General features: G+C 40.1%; 2 protein-coding genes across 4 annotated transcripts in view; one reads left to right on the top strand and one right to left on the bottom strand.

Annotated features, from left to right (window-relative positions):
* Positions 1-1,781, bottom strand: part of LOC126563180 (selenoprotein F) — an 805,869-nt gene extending 804,088 nt beyond the window's left edge. For all 3 annotated transcript variants that reach the window (XM_050219806.1, XM_050219805.1, XM_050219803.1), the window contains exon 1: positions 1,771-1,781. The gene's annotated coding sequence lies outside the window, so the exon portion shown is untranslated. The remainder of the gene's footprint in view (positions 1-1,770) is intronic.
* The window catches only part of LOC126560785 (uncharacterized), a 422,053-nt gene that overhangs the window by 398,107 nt on the left and 2,586 nt on the right, over positions 1-21,360 (top strand). The window lies entirely within an intron of this gene.

Here is a 21,360-nt window from a genome sequence, read left to right as displayed (position 1 = left end):
AGACTGGATTCGAGCATTGGTCTAAACCAAACGGTTTGATACCGAGTGTGTCACAAACGGGAACACGTTAAGTTGCAGATCTTGAGATTTTATGGGAGCGTCAAAAAATCGCTTCCCTCACGTTGAGGGTTCGAGATGGTTGAAGTGATCATTTCTCGGTCTGGTTCGGTTTTATGTCAGCATCATTTCACAATGAGCACTCTTCCCGTGTACTTGTTTTCTTTTAACAGCAGCAACAAAGGAAAGAAGTTCGTCGCAGCCTAGGAACAAACGGATAGTGACGAGCGAATGAATCCAAAATTTTATGAAGTTGAATTTTTTTTAGAATGTTTAAGTAAAGAAAAGACGGGTCGGAAGCGTAATATTCAATGTTTCAAGGCTTGTTTTTCCAAAAATTCTTCATTTTACTTTTAAATGTTGTTGAAAATATTTGATCTTCAATTTCATGCTTCTGTTAGGAGTTTATTAAATTAAATGTTTAAAACAAACATTTAAATTTGTCAACTCCCACCGATGACACTCCCAGGACAGAGAGTATTTGTGTTTAATTTGGCATGCTGTCGTTACACTTGCTGTCTGGCGGTAGTAAAATGTTGTACCGAAAAGGAAACTATAATCCGCGCAACGTAAAGTCCGTAGTAAACGCTTCCTTACGCATTTAAGGAGTCTTTCCGTACCAGTAGAGTGGTGCAAACTAGTCCTCCCGCGTCCCGGACGAGTATCCGGGACTAGAAACGAGAATGTGTGCACAATCTATAAAAATATAACGAGATACGCCCGGGAAGAGGTTTGAGCAGCAGGAAACTTTTGCTCGCTTCCTGCCCGACGGGGTTATAAAAACGGGGTTATAAATTCGGTGCAAGGAACGTAAAACGCAGGCACACACCCTAGTGGAGTGCTGATTTCGTGCAGTGCACTTTGCTATTCTGACGAATGCGATAGCGTGATGGAAGAGCGACGATTTAGTTGGTTCTCCTTGGCACGGGTGAAGAAGACACGAGGAAGTGTCCTTTCGGTCGGTTAGCGAACTTTTGCCAATAGTGCACGGATGATGGATTGTGTCTTTCGTTGGCACTTTCTTCGATCAAACGGTTGCATGGTAGTGGAATTTGGGAAGGGCTACAAAGGGAAAGATTTATAAAGCATCATGCATGAAATGTGATATTGATGAATATTGCACACGTTAATTTCCAATTGACTTTTGGAGGAGAAAGGTCAACTATTGACACTCTTCCGTGGGCTGGTTACAAAGTGGCTCAGATGTGTAGCAATATGTTTTAGACATTGGGTTCGTCGAATTTTCTGTAGGTAATACTTAACACTTTCCTGTCAGGGGGAGATCAAGAAGCTTAAGCTATATTTTTGCGTGTTCTGCTTGATCTGGATGTTTTGTTTATTAAATACATTTTTGCCTGTCTCGCGTTTACTTACTTACTTACTTACTTGGCTTGCTGTACCAGAATCCGGAACCGGTCCCCGTCGAGCCGTCGTCCGCCAATCCGTTATCCCGGTCCTTCAACACATACGGGGCCAACGATACTTATGAGCATCTTTCTCTCGAACGCGGCTAAGAGGGCTTCGTCTGTTTTGGAAAGGGTCTATGTCTCAGAGGCGTATGTGAGTACTGGGACTATAAGGTACGGGACCATCGCGATAGGTTTTTAGAGGGGAGATGTTTCCTCGCGGTTACCCAACATAATCTCTATGACCTAACGTAAGTGGACCAAATGGGTAAAGCAAATTGAAGATGGAATTGAAAACTTTTGCAACTTTTACTTTTCCTTTTCTAGTTTGCAAGTCTTTGAGACATGATGGCCAATCCTTCTCCCAAAAAGTCGCTCCAAGGCTGCATTGTTCCAACCATGGTAACCAACAGGTTTGAATATACACCTACGCCAAGAAGGTCCTTGCAATCAAAAGACGTGCGAGGGATAGCGATCCTGGTAATTGAAAGATTGCTGTACCAGCTCAATATGCTTCAAACGTTTTCTGGTTATGCTGGGACAAAATAATAAAACAGACCTTTGAAACACAGAATCCAAAAAACCGCGTTCGACCAACTATAGATTCGATTTGATAATTGAAGGTGAGAGTATTGTCCAACCAAATATTTTAGTGCCCTGTTTAAGTTGACTGTGAAAAGACGAATGCAGCAGCTAAGCCCAAAGCTTAGCTAAGTCAATAAAAAAACAAACCTTGTTGACTGTGAGTCGGTTGAAAAACTGTTTCTCTTTAAAGCAGCTGAAGGGAGTTTGAGAACGGCAAAAAGAATCGTCACTACGTCGATCGGAATAGCCTCGGATGTAACGATGAGCGAAGCAGGCGACCGCCTAAGACCCCAAAAATCGCCTCGTATAATGGGCATCAACACAGTGGCCTTGGGGTTGGGATGCAACCTCAATGCAGCTTGTGTCAATTGCACCCCTTGGGAGAATGGGAGTTGAAATAATCGGTTGCCATTTCCTCCTCCTGGGCAATATTTTTTTTAGTAATCTGAATCAAGCTCCACAATTTATTTGATTAATTTTGTATTTTCTTGATTATTGATTTGCACTATTGCAATACGGCAAGGCCGTTTTACCGGAATAGTAATAAAAGAAAGTTATTACAGCTGATATCATGGGCGCTTCTTTGAAGGTATTTTTAACATAATAAATAACAGTTTAATGAAGAGCGTATGTCTAAAAATACCTTTATTTGCATACATATTTACAAGATTCCCTCAATTCTGATCTGAAGTCATATCTATGGGATATCTAACGAAACACCAAGTAAGTACAATGTTGGTTATGTTCCGGAGTCAATAAAAGCTAACTTTGAGCAGTGCAAGCGTTGTGCAAACAGACATTTTTCAACAATGTTTTGTCGTAGTTCCATTGCGATCCAATGTGCACCTGAGCATTCTGTTGCTTCCTGTGCAAATTTACTTTCCTAAACCCCTTTGCATACCCATTTTGTACCCTTTTTTTTGTTCAATATAAATATGGCGTATGAGATACTCAGTCCTCAAAGAGTCCGGGTGGACGAGCACTCATATTATATTTGCAAAGCATCATCATGCACATCATCATCATGATTGTTGCCGGTGATCCACCGGGAAGCATCGGGTACCGGGTACTGGCATCGAACCATGATGCTGCAGAAAGTATTCGACGCCATGTTTTCCCGGTAACACAATTAAAACTTATTTGAACTGACTTCCTGTTTGCTGCGGAAGATATGAACGACTAATGAGATATGTTTCGGAAACATTGCCTCGGTTGCGCATACAAAGCCCAGGACCGGTACGCCCTGCTCGTCGATGATGCATCGGCCGACCGAACTGTTTGACCCTGCCAACGCACGCAAGTGCACATCCCAGCGCCGTGATGGACGCTACCGGCTGCGGAGCGTCCGGAAATTGAATGAGATTGTTTCGAATAAATGGCAATTTATGGGTAAGGTTGTTTGGTAGGAAAATTTTGCCTGGCATAAAATCACGCCACCGTCGAGAAGAAATCGGACAACCGACGGTCGGTCGCGCGTTGGCTTGAAGAGTGATAATAATTTGTTACAGTCTAGTAACGGTCGCCTGGCAGTGATGGGGATTTAATTATGGGTGCATTCAAAGCGCTAGGGTACAACACAGACTTGTTTGTTTATTGCATTGGCCATGTATGGTGTGGAAGCAGAAGGTTAAAGGGAAAATGAATTCTGTTTAATATTGGCTGCATCGTTGTTTATATTTACAACAGTATTTGCAGTGGTTGGTGAAACATAATTTATTGACACTCGTGTTGTAAAACAGAAAAAATCTTCTAATAACCGGATGGTAGAGATGTTTGACGAATTTGTGATTTAGTAACCTAAAATAAGCATTTTTTAAAATGATTCACTTATTTATTTCCTTTGTTGTTTTTGTACTGTTCAATGATCTCTTAATGTTTTGTGTCTATTCTTAAAGCAGTATTATCTCCTTTTTTCACACAAAAGACAGTTACTGATGAGCTTGAAACCTCCAGTGCAAGAGCATCGAGTATTGGCACGGAAAACAAAGAACGTCCTAGACAACAACACACAACACATCGAATAATGGAAGCGTTAGTATGCAACTGGCGTAAATATTCCAGCAGCAGACCGTTTGTACTTTCATTGGCAATATATTTTCTCATTTCATTTTTAGCGCAGCACACTTTTCACGCTTTCTTTTGTTTGTCCTATGCACCGATGATTGTAGTTCATTGGTGTAATGCAACATCACGTAACAGAAGAAATTGCAACCGCGATCCTGAGCTTGAACGCGTAGAATCGATATGTTCACACCGCATGTGGAATGGTTTTTTTTTGTGTGTTGATGTGCTAGACATTTTTTAGAAAATTTAGTGGAAATTTACCATTCGCTGAACGTTTTGAAAAGTTTACTTTTATTTCAGTGAGGCTGTACCAATGCCACTACAAATTAGAAATACCGATTCACGGAGTTGTTGTCGAGTTGAAAGCTAAGGTTTCTTAGGTTAATGATTATGGTGTCAAAGGCTATTGCTTGTCTCTTATCATAGTGATGGATTTATCAAACATTGTCGAAAGCATTTCAACAGGCATTTTCATGTTGAGCGATTAAACCCTGCTTGATTAGACCCTGTCAGAACACGATGTTAATCGTTCCAGAAACAATGCTGCAAAACTGTTGCTGTTGCAAGTCAAAAATTTGCCCCAATAATTACCAACGCTTGACGCGCTTTAAGTTGTCTGGTTATTTAATGTTTAATTCAAACGCATACTATTCCACAGTTTTGCTCTCGGCACGATTAGTGCAGCCAATAAAATGGTGGTATAATCGAATTTCTTTTGCCGGCTATTTGCTGGATACAGGCTCGCGTGTACAGCACTCATCGAGCAATCCCCGTAGTTGCCCCTTACCCCGTTGCCCCCGTTTGTTGAGTTTGGTGAAGGTGTGAATATGGTTGTTCGAACCATGAAATTTCCTTTTCCGTTTGCACCGACACTACAAATTGAACTCAAATTGCTACGGCATAACAGTTATTTGATTATTTCCGTAATTTGTTTGGTGGAGTGTATATATTACGCGTTCGAAAAACAGACCCCAGACCGGGCGAAGGAAAAAGAGAAAACAAATGGGGTTGGAAGGTATGGGGAGATAAGGACGCTAGACACCCTACACCAATGGGCACCAAATCAAACAAAACTGTTGGGACGCGAATGGTTTGATTATGCTTTCAACAAGTTGAGCAGCTTCAAACGGGATTTTCCTTCTGTGAAAAATAAATTATGCGTATGCTACAGGTTTGGTAAAAATTGTAGTGTTGCTTAAATTCGATATCATATCGTGTGAGTTTTTGTTCGATTTCAAAAAAGTGTAAACGAAACTTATGAGGACGATTATAAGTTTTTGGCATTAGAAATACTGCAGGTTTAAGTTCAACTATTTTAGTAAAATATTAAACCTACAGTCATGGGCCTGGAAACTGTAATAGAATGAGTTTTGTAAAGAATGAATCTTGAGTACAGGAGATTTTTCCAAGGATATTGGCTCTGTCGTATTTGAGTCGTAGATAAAATAGTTGAAAGCTAAGAACATGAACTATTTAATGAATACTGGCGGTTGCATAAGAAGAGATGGAAATGATTTTGTATCAAAGATAAGTATTGTGTTTAAGATGTCTGAAGTTGGAAAAAATTGCTGCAAGAATATTATGTATTTATTTACAGTTGATTATGATGGTCCAGTGCCGTATTGTCAAATAAAAAAAAAAAAAAAAAAAACAAAATTGAGTACTTGAGAGAAGGTTGTTGGTTTCCAACCATTCTTCTAACCGTAAAAGAATCATCCTTTCAAGGAGTTTCCTCAGACACGAAAGTAATGATGTCGGTCGATATGAATCGTGTCTTGATGGCGGTTTGCCAGGCTTCAAAATAGTGACAACTTCCACTTCCCTCCATTCTTGCTGCAAGAATATTAATGTATTAAAATAAAATTCTCCGGTAGGAATTTAGTTTGTGAGTTCTATAACATCTAGAACTTATTTCAAAAATTACTTTTGTAATTGATTTTCAAAAATTTGTCCTGGAATAGCAAAACTTATCACTATTGGGGTTGGAAAATAATAAAATGTTATTGTTCTTTGAAACCTTGCCACTGGTATCCCAATATGACGAAAAATTCTTCTATGTATGGCAACTTTGACAAGCGGTGTTGACAATACGGCATTGGACAATATACAATATAAGGACTATAAATAAGTTCATGCTGATTTAGTACAGGCGTCGTAAATTATTTAAATTTTACTTTGGTGCAATCTAGCAACACTCTATCAAAAGGAGTTTAGGCGCTTGAAATGTGGCTATTTTTTAATTTTTATTAACTACTTAGAACCGCTCTGGATATTCTTTGAAATTTGAAGAAAGAGAACTTTAAGGCAACGTACGTTTAAGATCTTTCACAAATTCAAAAACTATGGGGACAGCCAAGGGATCATCGATATTTAGGCCGAATATTCAAGAAAAACTCGATCACATGTGGCAGCACTGGTTCAAAAATGTTTAATACCCCTGAAATGGAATGCCCTGCGCTATCCGCCGTACACCCCAGACAAGGCGCCTTCTGATTGTCATGCAACATGGCTCAATGGATCAATGCAACATGCCCTAGAAGAGCACCACTTTTCCAATTTTAGAGAAGTGGAAAAATGGATGGATAAACGCATAGCGTCCAAAGTATTCTTTTTTTCTCGAAGGAATCCGTAGTTTGCTAAAAAGATCGGAAAAAGTTATAATCAACGATAGAAAATATTTGTAAATTGAAAGAGTTAACAAATCATCAAAATAAAGCTTTCTTATGAATAATTATGAAAACTAAAATAAAATAGGGCAATTAGTGGAGTTTTTTAAAACCTCTTTTTCGTACCGATTTGTTATTCTTCAATTTGTTGAGCAATAATTTTATGATGTTGCTGGCGAAACTTAAGTAAAATCTACTAAAAGAGTTGTTTATCCTGGAAATTTAAAAATCACGCATTCCATTGCTGTATGAGATATTACAATCGTCTAGCTTTGATTTTTTTATTCAATCTTCAACCATAGTCATATTATCCCTTTGATGAAGAATATGAGTTAAGGAAAATATATTTCATGGCTTTGTAATCATAAACTCAAAAAATATCACATCAAAATCTTCATATAAGAGAGAAAAGACGGTGGCCTTTGTGGAATGTTTCTGGCATTTAGAAAGCGAAAAAATATCAGTCTTTAAAGTATTTCAACGTTGCACACAAAGACTTTTATGGGATATTCATATGGGATATGGGATATAAGAAGACAACATTTGTCCTTGGAGTTTTTATGAGATTCTGGAACACACACCACGAACATCACACCTGTTATTTCTATAAAACAAATACTTGAGTTTTGTTGTAACATATTGAAAATGCGTCAACAAAAAGCGATCATGTAACGCCATTTGCAACAAACACATTTTTTACCTGTAGTACCACACTCAATCACTTGTTGAAAGGTTCATAGATAGTTTATATTTACAAATTCTTCTCAAAAAAAAAAAGCGAATTCTTTCTTTTTGTCATAACCTATCCTCTCTCCAATCAACAGGTAAAATCGGGTTCACTTTATTCGAAAAGACAACACTGAACCAGTTAACATCCCATCGCACACCCTACACCATAAACCGGCATATGCTAAGGAAGCGACTAGCGGAAACGATAGACATCGTCTAGCAGCGAATGGTAGAAACCAAATTTTGTGCAAACCTTCGGGCAGCAGGTCGAGTTTTTGTGCAAATAATACGCTCGTACGAGTTTCGTTCGAACAGTCGGAAGGAACGAATGGTGCTGGTCCCGGTAACATATGTCTTTCCGAATGCTAGAACAGAATAATAATTGGAAATTTTTTATATTTCTCCACATTCTGTTCGTAAAAGTGGGAAGTGAGATATTTTTTTCTGGTATTTTTAATACACTTGCCAGATCCAAACGTTCAATCGCATAAGCAATTGGCGACCCGTAAACGTTCGGCTAGTATCGGTTGTTCCGTTTTCTCCCGGTTCATCATCATTGGTTTCGTCCTTGTGCGGAGTGCTTCTTCAAAGCCGCATTTGAACCAGTGCCATCTTTTGAGTGTGGAAGGGCGTATTGGTAGGCGTTTGAAATTATAATGAGCTTTCGAACGAGTGCCGAGATTTTACGCTACTCTGATTTCCCCCGGTGCAAGTGGCAACTGGTGGCCACGAAGCAGCACCACTGCCGTCCCGTTGTATGGCCGGCATGGCAAGGAATGGGGCTCGTGGTGAAGGAAGTATCAACAGTGCCGTCGTACGGTGACGGAAGCGGAAGTGGAAATGGCTTCGACAACAGGATAAACGATAAAATGCTAAGTGATGGAGGCAATTTGTGGAGGCTTCATTGAACGATTTTCGACACGCACGCACGACTGTTGCTGATATGTGGCGGCGACACGTAAAGTGTCAGAAGTTCAGCCCGATATGATTCTATGCGACATATGTTGGCAGTCGACAGTGCCTGGGTCCTTGCTTCTTGCTCCGTGACATCGATTCAGCGCAGAAGTGCTTGGTTGGGAGAAGGTGCGTGAGCTTCATTTTGATTAGGTACGGAGTCCGGACGAAGCCTATAATTTATAGGATTTGTTTAGTGAGTACTATTTAATGGGAAATTGAATACGATGTATAGCAAGATTATGTATTTTTTTTAGGTTTATAGTATAATAAATTGGTAGCAAAGAGACTATCCCTTCAAATTGCTTGATGCAATGTTTCTACATTTATGTGGTTTAACGCTTATTTCTATAAATGCTACCAATGTTTTTTTTATCACTGTTATTAGCAATCAATTACTGTTTTAATAAGTTTTAACAAACATGTTAACTCAATAAGTATAAAATAATTTTTGAGTGGATGAAATCAAATAAATTGTAATCGAATCCTCCTTAAATCTACGTCTTGCTCCCAGCTATCTCATATTTATAAGAGAACGTTTGAATTACAATCTGAAAGGCAATCCCTTCCCAAAAGGTAAAGAAGTGCTTAAAAACGTCTGAAAAAGTGACTGTTTTCTTCCACCCAGTCGGGTTTGAATTGTCTCGTAATACTGTGCACCGTGACGGGCAAGCGAAAAGAATTCGAGCTCGTCTGCCTGACGCTGGGAATATTGTTTCCATGGACAATAAATTGCATACTGAAGGAACCTGAAGTGATTCCCGGATTCTATTTTCACCCTTCACGACCGCAAACCACCGAAACATCCTTCCCGAGTGGGGCGAAATAAAATATCTTAAGCTAATATTTTGTGTCATTTTATTGAGTCATAATGAACATCTGCGTTTTACTTTCCTTTGTCTTACGGGTACGGGAAGAGCGTAAAAGATGGTCTCCGTTTTCATGGACATTGCGGTTTTTGTTCTGCGCCCGGTAAAGCACTCGTTACGTGCAAGGATGCCAGGGTTCATTTGAGATGGTTCGCCGTGTCACCAACTGTGAAATATATTCACGAAAAGGGGCTGGCTGTGATATTTGGAGGAAATTTGAATAGGAAAGTGTACACCTTTATCGCTGGTCGGTTTGCAACTGTATATTCGTTTGTCCTTTTTTGTATATAATATTTCATGCAGTTCATAATTCGTGTAGATCGAGCAGTTTCTAACGTCGAGTAGTTTATAACCTAATCTTAGTTTCCTAACGCTTTGTTTTATGCAATTCAAATTTATGTTCGAAAATAATTATTCTAATTCCAACCATCCGGCCAAGAATCGGCGTTGCAATAAAAACCCCACCACGTCATGGGCAACCAAAGTGGCAATGCAATATGGCCTCGTTAATTGGCGGTGGCGCGTTTGTTGCGGTAGCGATTTCGGATGGATTAGATAATCAATTAAAACTACCGAAAAAGTGTTCCTCTTTTCACGGGGTCTTTCCTTTGCACGGGGACTTGCAAACCTCACATTGGCCATTGATGCGCCATGATATTTGATGATCTTGTTTTACGATTTCATAACATTCTTATGACAGAACATAAACACCGGGACGTCACGGGAGCTGTCGTGGTATAAAACCAAAAATTTAATAAAAGACCTCACAAATTGGTATGCCCGCTCATCGCTGCCAAGGGCATGGGATGAAGGAGCCCCGTTACGCCGAGTGAAAAGCAGAAAAAAGAAGTATTCCAGTGATTTCCGTGCGGTCAGTTGCACTGAGAGCTTTTCCGGTGACCACCGTCGGTAATTAAGTATAAACTTTGCTATTATATTAAACCATTACTTTTAATCTTCTTCGTGCTTCGTTCGTCGTCGGAAGCGTCGGGGCTGGGGATTGTTTGCCCATGTTGGTTTTGTGTAGTTTCGCCGTGTCCAGTGGTTTTGGGGTTGTATGAGGGTGAAATAAGAAAATTTATTGCTGTGCCTTTCGTAATCTTAGCAACAGGACCGGGCCGCGCAACAACGACAGCGTTCGGCAACAAATTGGTTAATTTTTCTCCGTGACTTAGTTGGTCAGACTGTGCATTTAGATGTGATTTGTTGAGGTGTAAAAGGTAAGTGTATCAGAACATCTACGGTAAGGGAAGTTTTGTGTCGGTTAGTGGATTCATCGCGATAAGAAATAACGTTTTGCCACACAGAAATTTGACAGGCTAGAAATTCGGTTGTTTAAATCAAGCCAGCAGGACTTGAAGTTTTACTGGTATCTGTGTTTAAAAAACCTTAAAATCATCATGTGTAGTGATGGATGTATCAATTTCCAAGAGTTATCTATATTTATTTATTTATTTATAATTGATTATGACGGTCCTGTGCCGTATTGTCAACACCGCTTGTGTTGAATTAATTTTATAATCATATTGATAAGGCATTTCCTCCTTATTCTTTGCCTTATCCCGGGCATACTCGGTTAAAGAATTATCTATAGTCGAGGGTAAAAAATAGGGTTGGAACTACAAAAGCCAGCATGACAATGACGAAAGACCTCCGCCATCCCTGAACAAAGTAATCAATTCCAAGAAACTGATAACATGTAAGATGTTGAAATGTTACAAGCCAGCTGAATTTGATGCGCTAGTGGTCAAACTTTTCAAGATATGCCCGGAGAGGCTTTCCGCTTTCCGCAGGCATCGACTGATTATCAGAAATTGGGATCAGGAAGTGCTACCGGATAAGTGCAAACTGTGCAAACGAACTTCTAAGGACACGCTGGTCATCCGATGGCTTACTTGACTTGTTGATACCACGCAGTTGGATAATTAGTCTTCACTACGGGCCTCGGTCCTGCCGTGTAAAAATATTCGCCATTGTTGCCATAACACAGGGCCATCGTACTATCCGCAGCATTCGATGAAAAGTGTAACCTTGGTTAGTTGTTCAGTCAAGAAAAAGATTTCACTACCTTCCAATACATCACATACATTAGACCTGCGTCCTTAGATACAGATTTCATCGAAAGCTACCACGCTGGATATGTTAAAAGGCAAATCGACCACCAACCAAATCATCACTCTACAGTCAGTCTCTCATGCACCTCCTGTTCCTTTACTTGAAGACGGCATACGATGCCATAGTTCATAACGAACTATGGAGTGGTAATGATTCCCTGAAATATGCTGACAGTGGACAAAGGAATAAAGTATGAGTTAACTTAGCTGTTAGACGTGTCAGATAACCTGAAGGCAGTCGAAATTTGCAGTCGAAGTCACCTAGAGGATGGTTGTGAAGGACCTGTTCGACACTAGGCATAGACAGTGGCGGATCAAGGTCCTTGGAGGCCCTAGGCGGCATGGATGTTGGGGTCCATTTCATACTCAAATCAAAAGTACGAACCAAGAGGGGCCTTCGAGAGGAGGGGCTTATACGGGAAGGAAGGCTAACACTACGAGGCCCTTAACACCGTATGCGGGGTCCTAGGCGACCGACTAGATTACTTAGAGATCACAGCGAGATCGTTGGCTGGTTCTAGCGTGCTGGCTTGGAGGAATTCATCGAAGTTTTTGAAGGATTCGTGACGTCTCGAGGACGTTTGTCTATATATGTGTCCAAGAAAAGAAGCAGAAGAGTACTGCAAATCTCATTTTAGAGTAAGAAGGAGGATCAGTCAATCCATCCTATTAGTTCATATGTTGACTGCATATAGTTGAGCAATACTCGAGAAGCGATTTGCCCTGCGAAGAATAAAATGCTTTAAAACATCGAGAGTCGTGAAATTCTCAAGTTAGGAACTCCATTCTCTAACCTAAATATATTCCAACGAGGAATAATCCTTATTTGTATATATTTTGAGCAACATAACAGATGATTTTGAATCAACCATTTCTAGAATTTTTCTCGTTCTTTTTATGCCCTACATAACGGATAGTTTTGAATCAGCTCAGCTCATATCAGGATGATCAGCTTATATCATCTTATATCAGCGTAGCTCCTACGTAGAGTAATCTTACCAAATGTAAATTTGAAGTATAAACTATTGTTAGTTAGCTGGATACAAGATTTATCGTGGTTTACAATAATTTTGTAACATCATTTAACGCTTTACGCTTTATTATATCATTAATTTTCCATGTTCAACTGTTAGTAAGAATGTAAATTATGTTTGGTTTTACTTTATAAAACTAGACGTTTATCTTGAAGAAAAACATTGTTATTGTGGCAATCAAGTAAACATTCATAAAACTCCACCCTTAACCGTATGCACTTTCTCAACCATGCAACTTTTGTTGACAACGTCCGCAAAAGCAGAAGCGGAAAGTTTCCATCGTTCGTTCGCTCCATGACAAACATGTTATCAACGGATTGAGCGCCTGCTGCAAAGTTGAAGTGATTTTGCGGTTGCCAACTAATCCGTTCGCGGTATCCAAAATTCTAAAGATAAAGTCCGCCTGGAAGCGCCATAGTCAAGATTAAGTGGTTTCCGTCAGCTCTTATCGTCTTATCATTCGTTACAGGAAGCTATCGAGTTCACTTTCTTTGCTGCTGCTGCTGCAGAAACGAATTGTTCTAGGTGCGGTGGATGGAGATTCCGAGGAAGTTCGGACAGCGTCTGGTGCGATCGAAGAAAACATTTTCTTTTGGGACCAATAAAGCTGTAACTACACAATTTAGCTGCCGAAAGAAAGGACACTCAACATGTTACATGTTGGTCACAGTTGATCGTCATCATAAGGAGTGTCTGGTTGCTGCTGGGAGCAAGTTTCCGGGAGCATAAAACTGTGCACTCGCTAAAAGCTCGGCGAATGTGTCTTGTGTGAAATCAGAGTCACACATTATTTCTTTGTGAAGCTCACAAGGTGAACAGGGAAAGGGGCTGGCACCTCCGGTATCTCTCGGCTGGAGGATGGTGGTCAATCCGGAGACTTTTGGCTGTGCATCGGGAAACCACCTATGTGCCGGAACTACTGAACACACACACACACGTACAGCGTACACACTTACTCATCGTTTGTTCGGTTGTCTGCCGAAAAATCCAATTATTTTCAGAAAAACACAATCGACAATGTTTTCATTAGTCTTTGCTAGAAAAACAGCAGTACACTGAAAGGTTGGTGGACCCCAGGACGGGTTGGCAAGTTTGACGCTGGATGGATGCAACGAAACGGGGCTTTGGTCGAAGGTTTAATGAAAATGTCATTTGGAGTCTCTTTCAGTGTAAAATAAACAGCGTCTTGTCGGTGTGGGACCGGGTACGGGTAGCTAGCGGTAAGAGCGGGTAAGAGCCCGAGGGCCTTTGTGGCAGTGATGAAGCTGGTTGACAGTGTTATCCGCTGGATGGACCGTCTTTCGCTTATAAAAACGACAATGTCCACAAAGGGTCATAGCAGTCAATGAGAGGATGACAGAGAGAGAGAGAAAGAGAGAGAGAGAGAGATAGAGAAAGAGAAAGAAAAACCGGAGGATAGTGATGTGCTTTTCTTTTGTATCCAAGCTCAAAGCTTTTTGTTGAAAATTCCGGTTGTTTTCCCGGAATGGATAAAGTTTAGATTTTGTTACAAGCGGAGTAATTACACAGCTTAATGGATTATGTTCCAAGATTTTTCCAACGTGATGCAATACAGTTTCCAATGAACTATTTTTCGACTAGCTGCATTTATTGTAGCTATTGCAAAATGTTCAATGTGTCAAGTTGAAGAGAATGTTGAACAATTCTATTGATTTTAAAACTTCGCAATGTGTAACATAATTGCTCTCTTTTTTAATAAAATAATTCTTCACTTTGCATAGCTGCCCTATGCCATTATTTGCACAATAAATGACTGTAATTTGAGTGCTTCCTACAGAGAAATAATTTGACAATGGCCAAGGAACGCTTTCTATGCAACCGAGTGTTGTTTTACGAGTTGAAATTCTTTACAGAAAGCTCTCCAAATCCCTTTTTGCTGCTTGGTGCATGGCAGCGTAGGTCTGCCGTTGTGTGGAAGTGAATCCGCTTTGCATTGAATCGGCTTTCTAAAATACTTCCAACGAGTGGTCCGTTGGTCGTTGATTTCACCGTAAGAAAGGCCCCCAGGAATGGAAACCAGAAGGCAAAAGATCAACAATTAATTATTTTAAGTTTTACTGTAATTAATTCCAGGCAAATTTATTGTGCGCATAGATCACTGTTAATCCATTGCTGGCCATTGTACTGCAGCAGATGCGCCCGGGCATGGTGAGCTCGGAACGCACCGCCGGGAGAATGGGGAATGAAAAAAAAAAACGAAACGCAAAGAAAGAAAAAAAAATACAGAAGCAACCCTAGACCACCCACTCCACCCAAGAGCAAGATGGATGAAATGTGAATAAGATGAAGAAGGTGATTACTTTTATGGATAGCAAAATCTATGCTGCACACCTCTCCCAGCCGCCGGTTCGCCTCCTGTGCCACCTTGCCGTGCTTGGTTTCCTTTTCTTTCATTAAGCACTCCGGCGACCTTTGATTGTTGAATTGCTGGCCCTGCTGAATAGAACATCATTTACTGTTTGTACCGGCTAGATATGGCCGAGGTGTGAGATGATGTTCTTTTTTATGATTTCTTTTCGTTTCATCTAGTTTGTTCGGTTCACGGTCGAAGGGTGTGGAGCTAGAGTGGGAACAATGTTCAGCTCATTTCCCTATTTGGATGTTAAGAATACATGAGTAATTTTTTGAAGATGGCTTGAATAAACACAAAAAAGACTGCGAGAGTTTTCAAACAAGTTTTGAATGAAGTGAAAAGTGATGATATACTAAGAATTTTGATTGATTGTTTTGGCCGTTGGTGCAGGCGACAGTAGCCCCGGTCTTTAAAGGGCAGGACCGAGGATCAAATGTCAGCCGGACCTCGTAGTCCGGACTGAATATCCAACAACGTGGCATCGACAAGTCTAGTAAGCGATTAGATGGCCGGCGTAACCTAAAAGGTCGTTAAGCCAAGAAGAAAAAGAATTGCTTGTTTTGATAATATCTAAACTATTGAAATTTTCGGAATTTTATTTATTTTTAACGATATTTTGAAGGAGCCAATAAAAAATTGTGTATCCCATGTGGTACTTTAAAAAAATCATTTCTAACCTAGAACCGCCATATGGGACATTTTTGCCCCATAGGCTAAAATACGTTTTGATTGCTGGTATCCCTGTTTTGAACGAGTATCGGATGTGCATCTGCAAGTCTGACAGCAGTCAAAAAGCTAGTAGATCCGTACCAAAACAGAGGAAGAACCTTAACTTATAATAATTTTTCACCTTCTTAGAATAAGCGAATTAGCGAAGACAAACAGGAACTTTACTTTACCAAAGCGTTTAAAAGCGACGACACAACTCTAACAGTCCATCAAGGAAAAACAAAAATAAAATGTCGATTTACTAAGCTCAGTGCATCGTGATGTAAGAGTTGGAAACGTTAAAATATCAAAGCTTTAAACTGTGTCGTTGTACAACTTGACCAAGTACGGAGTTGATGTAGTTGATTAAATGTGTACTCTTTGAAAAGTGCTAGTAGAAGATGACCTGCTTATTCAAATTTTAATATTCGGAATTTGGCGGGAATTAATGCTTAGGCCTTGTACAAAGAATTTTGAAAAGAAAAGATACATAGACGCGATTTTCTTTTCAAGCTAGGCGTAGAACTTGCCAAAGAATACGTTAAAAATAAGAGCGCCAACGCTAGCTTGCCTGAATTAGGTGCTGGAGGTTCTCGTCGCCGCTACTAGGTTCAAATGTCTTGTTCAAATTTTTGTCACGAGGGCAAAAATGCTAACGAATGCTTCACATGCAAAAGACCAGTATGTAAAAAACGTACTTAAAGTGTTTCGTACGTATGCGTTTCATGTGAGCCAGGTTCTGGTGAAGCAATGTAATGTTTTGAAACCTAAGGATGTGTTACAGATGCTTGAAATAATTAATCTAGGTGTTCCTTTTGCTTTAGAAGCTATGTTCTCTTCTTTTGGCAATTTAAAGCTGTATTGACATCAAATTTTTGTAATGTTTCTCAAAGGAAACACAGATGCCCGCGTAGATCCAAACAACTTGGAATAAAAGGAATTATTTTTATCATCATACAAACCTTACTTATCTCTTGATTGTTTAAATAATTTATAATTCAAAGCCTAGATTTACTGTCGTTCAAACCTGTAAGGAATAATTATAAACGTTTGAACAGAATTGTGAATTTCGGATGGACGCTGCAAATAATTACCATTTCGGTTGGTGGATTAATATGGAAGAGAGTGAATTTATTATTCGTGCCGGTATTTATAATATTTGGTTGAGTGCCTCTGGCACTCACTGTCTGAAGCGTTGGGGGAAACTTGACGAAACCGATCGTCCTGTTGGTTTCCTGGTCGCTGTCACTGGCGTTGTGTAAACAACGTTTATTGCTATAACTTTATATTAGTGTAAAGAAAACTGGCCTTGATATCGTTGGTTGGACAGTTGATATTATCAAACGATTGCTTCAATTTGATGATGTTTATGAATTATTGTACCACAAGAAACCTTTAGATAATAATAAACATGTCTTAATATGTATACATAACGTATGGGACAAAATTGTCACAAATGGCGGTTTTAGTATTTGTAAAACCTGTACGTCGTCCCTACATGTACATCACTTTACTTTTGTTAGTTTTTAAGTTGTTTTAAATAAACAATGTTTTATAAAAAAGGTAAGGTTGAAAAGCCCTTCCGTTCTAGTGTTGAAGACCCCTCCTCATCTAGAAGATAATTACTACAATTTGATACTTTTAGCTTACTAGAACGTAAATTTAACTTTTTGTTATGGTTCCAAAAAGGAATACATCTCAATTGAAAAAAAAATATTTTAGTTTAATTTTCATTATGATATACATAACTCAGTTGTTCTTGCTTTGAGGAATGCCCTGGCCGTGGTGCTTAACTTATTGATGCCCCGTAGTTAGTCAGACAGTTATTCCTCATTTCGGGGGGACGGTCCGGATGGGATTTGAACCCCAGTCCTGCCGTATGAAGACCGGCGCTGCTGTCGCCTTTACTACCGGGCCGCCCCGATTTTAAAGTTTCTTTGTTTTTTATTTATAATTTAAGGCAAGGGTTTTTCAAAAAAAATTCTGTCTCTTTTGTGTATACAGTGTTTATGCACTATCGTGAAGAAGCCAATCGGCTCAACATGTAGCTCTATACTTCTTGATCCTCTTTTGTTTATTGGAGCATCTTTTGTTTATTGATTATTCATTAGATAACAACGGATTGCAAAGCCCTTTTAATAGTATCTCTTGCAGTTACATTTTACAAGTTTGGGTTTTGATTCTCGGAGACTACATTCACCTCTCTACTGTGTACAAAAAGTGATTAATACGAATACAAAACTGTTCTGGAAGTGTCTTGTCTGTTATTTGAAAGTATTGAAATTATGGCTAGTTAAAAGTAAAAACTATTGCTTAAATTTCTTTACAAAAGTTGTTGAATCAGGGAAAGGGATGACATCATGGCGGGAAAGATATTGTGTGCCTCTGTTGAACGAAGTCGTCCTCTGTTGGTCAGACGGTCAGTTTTCTCGTTTCTGTAGATTCCGGAATGACCAGGAATCCAGCAGAAAACGATTGTCATGGACGCAGGTGTAGAGTCTAGGCGTTGGATGTAGGGTTCTTCGAAGGAGCCTTTCTAAAGGGTGGCCAGAACACTGGCACTGTTGGTGAAGATGACGTTCGGTAGGCTGGTCTGTAGTCCTTCGTCGGCGGCTAGTTGAATTTGCTATCGCTACAGCAGAGAAGATGGAAGTGTGATTAGGAAGAAGCATGGCGCAGTTGTCCTCCTTAAGGATTGGATTCCGCAGCCAGCTGAGTCCAAGTGTTTGGAATGTTTACTTGCTCAAACTTAAAACCCTTCACGGAGTTGGATTCACCGTAAGGTCGAGCAGTCGGCGTTAAGATTTAGGTCAAACCGTAGTCCGAGCTGTTTGGATTGGCTTTGGTTTTCCGAATGACATTGCAATCATCATAGTTGACGATTCACAGTTCCACTCTGTCATCAAGTTTGAACAGTCTTCTATGTGCAATTTAACCGTGTTGCTAGCTTCCAAGATGTCACTGATGAATTATGCAGATGATTGTGCACAATCAGTTTTTTCTTCTTCTTTTATTTATTGAATATCTTGGATTTGGAGTAATTTCAATTGCGTGGTGTGCCCCATTTCTCAACGAAGCCTTATGAAGCCAGAGCCTTTTAGAACGTAGAATAGAAAACATCAAATTTATCAAACACAAAACAGATAGTGACAATTAGTTTTGTGCCCAAAATAGGGTCTTGAGACGTTCTATATTGAAAAACGACATATGCGAAGCAGTGCGTTCTGAGAACCAAAGATGATCTGGGGTTCTGTAAATGATTGAGTAATCGATGCAGCAACTAATTAGATTAGCGATGAATGTCCGGAAAGCTATTTGCAGTCGTCAAAACGCCACATCCTAATAAGCAAGCACAGGTGCTAGAAACTATATTCCAAAGGACAATCCCAAATAAGTAGTACCGCATTGCCTGACGGCGGTTGGATTCGAGTCACGCACAAAGCCTTAATTTTAAACGATATGTTAAGAACTCCATGGTAAGCTTATAATTTTTGACTAACATTTCCCAGTAACTTCTTACTAAGCATATATTACGACCTTTGGTGTGTAAATATCGGACATAGACTTCATGAATTTGAAAATTTTATCTGAGTAGCAAAAGTTTAGCAAAGAACCGAGCTGTCGACACAAAACCTCGGGTTAAAGCTCAACGAGGCGAAGACCAAAAAGATGGTGGCACCAACAGCTAATTTAGAGAGGGGTGATTTTACCGCCCAAAACTACACTTATGTGGATAAAGAGTCATCATCGAGAACAACATAGATGTAAGTTTACGTGCAAGGGTGTGCAAATTTCTCCACGAAAAGTACTTGTCGCGACGAACGAAGCTTGAACCACATAGAATCTGTTTTTGGAAATTAATTCTGTCTAAGCCAGCCAGTACAGAGCGATTTAAGTATTCATTGCAATAGCTTTAACAATAAATTTCCCATATCAGCAATCGACATTGTTTAACTTTAAACCGTATTTGGAATAATTGTAACATGTACCCAAATACCGTAAAGAGGCGAATAGGGTCTGAAAGACGCAAAGCCTCTATAAAATAAACTAAATAAAAGCTGCCACTCTACTACGCCTTCTGGAAAAGCACACTGAGCCATCCAAAGGAAACCATAAATGGCAGCCAAACACCACACGAGGTTGTAGTAAGTACCACAGAGGAAGTATAAGAAGAAAGCTGAAATTAATACCTCAACTCTACTGCTTCTTCTTCTTCTTCTTCTTTGTGGTTTAATGAACTTCTAGGTCACGCCGGCCATCGAATGGCTCATTAGACTTGCCGATGTCACGTAGCCCTCACTACGGAGGAACTGTCCGGATGGGATTTGAACTCCGATCCCACCGTGTGAAGACCGGGCACTCCCTATCATGAAAAAACACTAACAAAGCTTAGTTAATAGATAAGTTAAATTAACCTCAACTTTACTGAACTTTATAAACATGAACCCGATAATCATCTCGCAACGAGTTTTGGACTTTAAATTTACTTATTACCATTTAATCTCTGTAAAGCAACACATACAATATGGACAAACACATTATGTGTCATTATGTAATTGCTGGCTGTCACAACAGCCCTCCAGGTGTGAACCTATTTGAATAGTTTTCATTCTCAGCCAGCCACGGACACGGTCATTGCCTGTAGCCTGTCAGCAATATTGAAGCATTTTGACAGCCAACTGTAAGGAACGATGCGATAATATAGATATGCATCTGCCATTTTCACTGCACCGGAGTTCTCGGGACGAACCCATACTTCCGGTTTCCGAGATGTTGGGGTCTCATGCAAGTTTTGACACTTATTTTCACGTACGGTACATGGGTCTTATGCCGACCGAGGTATTCCATCAAAAGCTGCTACCAGCACGGTTAACACGTGTCAAACTATGCATGACATCGTTGGTATTTGTGGTGCGGAGAAAAACCCCATTTAATGTAGGTGTTTGCCAACCTCGACACTTCATGCCGCAGCCCTCCGCTAGAATCCCGGACCTTGTCGGACGCTAGATTGACTGGCACTGTTTGGACGTGGAAAAAGTCATTATGAATTAATGAGAAAAAATGCCACTGCCGGGGAAAAGCTGAGGTGCGTGGAGCGTTGGGGGCCGTTGCAGACTGTCCACCGCCTAGACGCATCGGCGCTCGGTATTTCGCCCTGGGGAGAGCTGATGGTGAAATTTGAAACAATTGCTCTCAAAACAATGTTGCGTGAAGCGTCGGAGCAATATAAATTAATTGATGCGATGAAAATTGCAGGCAGTGTAATTGATTTTAAATTTTATAAAGCCTACACCTAGGTGGTGGGAACGTCGGCCTGGTTGGCTATCGGTGGTTCACCTTTCCATGGCCACCCGGTTCGTTCGACAGCAGGGTTTAAGCTTCAGAGTTGATTCGCTGCGGGTGTCGTTTGACACGTTTGTCACACTTGGGTCGTGTTCAGGGATTTCGGGCGCGGTTTGTACAGATTTTTTGCACTGCTACTTCGGCAGTGCACTCTTGCAACCGAAATGCAACAGCTGCATTCAAATACTGTCACGTTAGTTGCTTGGTGAGATTAAACGGACAATTTATGGGAAAATGATGTACAATTAAGGGCTAGGACAAGCGTTGTACCATAAATCTGGATTTAGGAAATACCAGGTGATAATTCAATCCATAACACAGCATAACAGATGCAGCGAGTGAATATTTGTCGTCATCGATGCCATTTAAATAAAATCCCAGTTCTTTGATTTGTATCCTATTCAGAGGAGACAGTTCTTGTTTTTATGAGTATTGAAGCTTAAATTGAACAGCTAAA

Source organism: Anopheles maculipalpis, chromosome 3RL, assembly GCF_943734695.1.
Source record: "Anopheles maculipalpis chromosome 3RL, idAnoMacuDA_375_x, whole genome shotgun sequence".
Classification (NCBI taxonomy): domain Eukaryota; kingdom Metazoa; phylum Arthropoda; class Insecta; order Diptera; family Culicidae; genus Anopheles; species Anopheles maculipalpis.
This window is presented reverse-complemented; position numbering and strand designations above follow the sequence as displayed.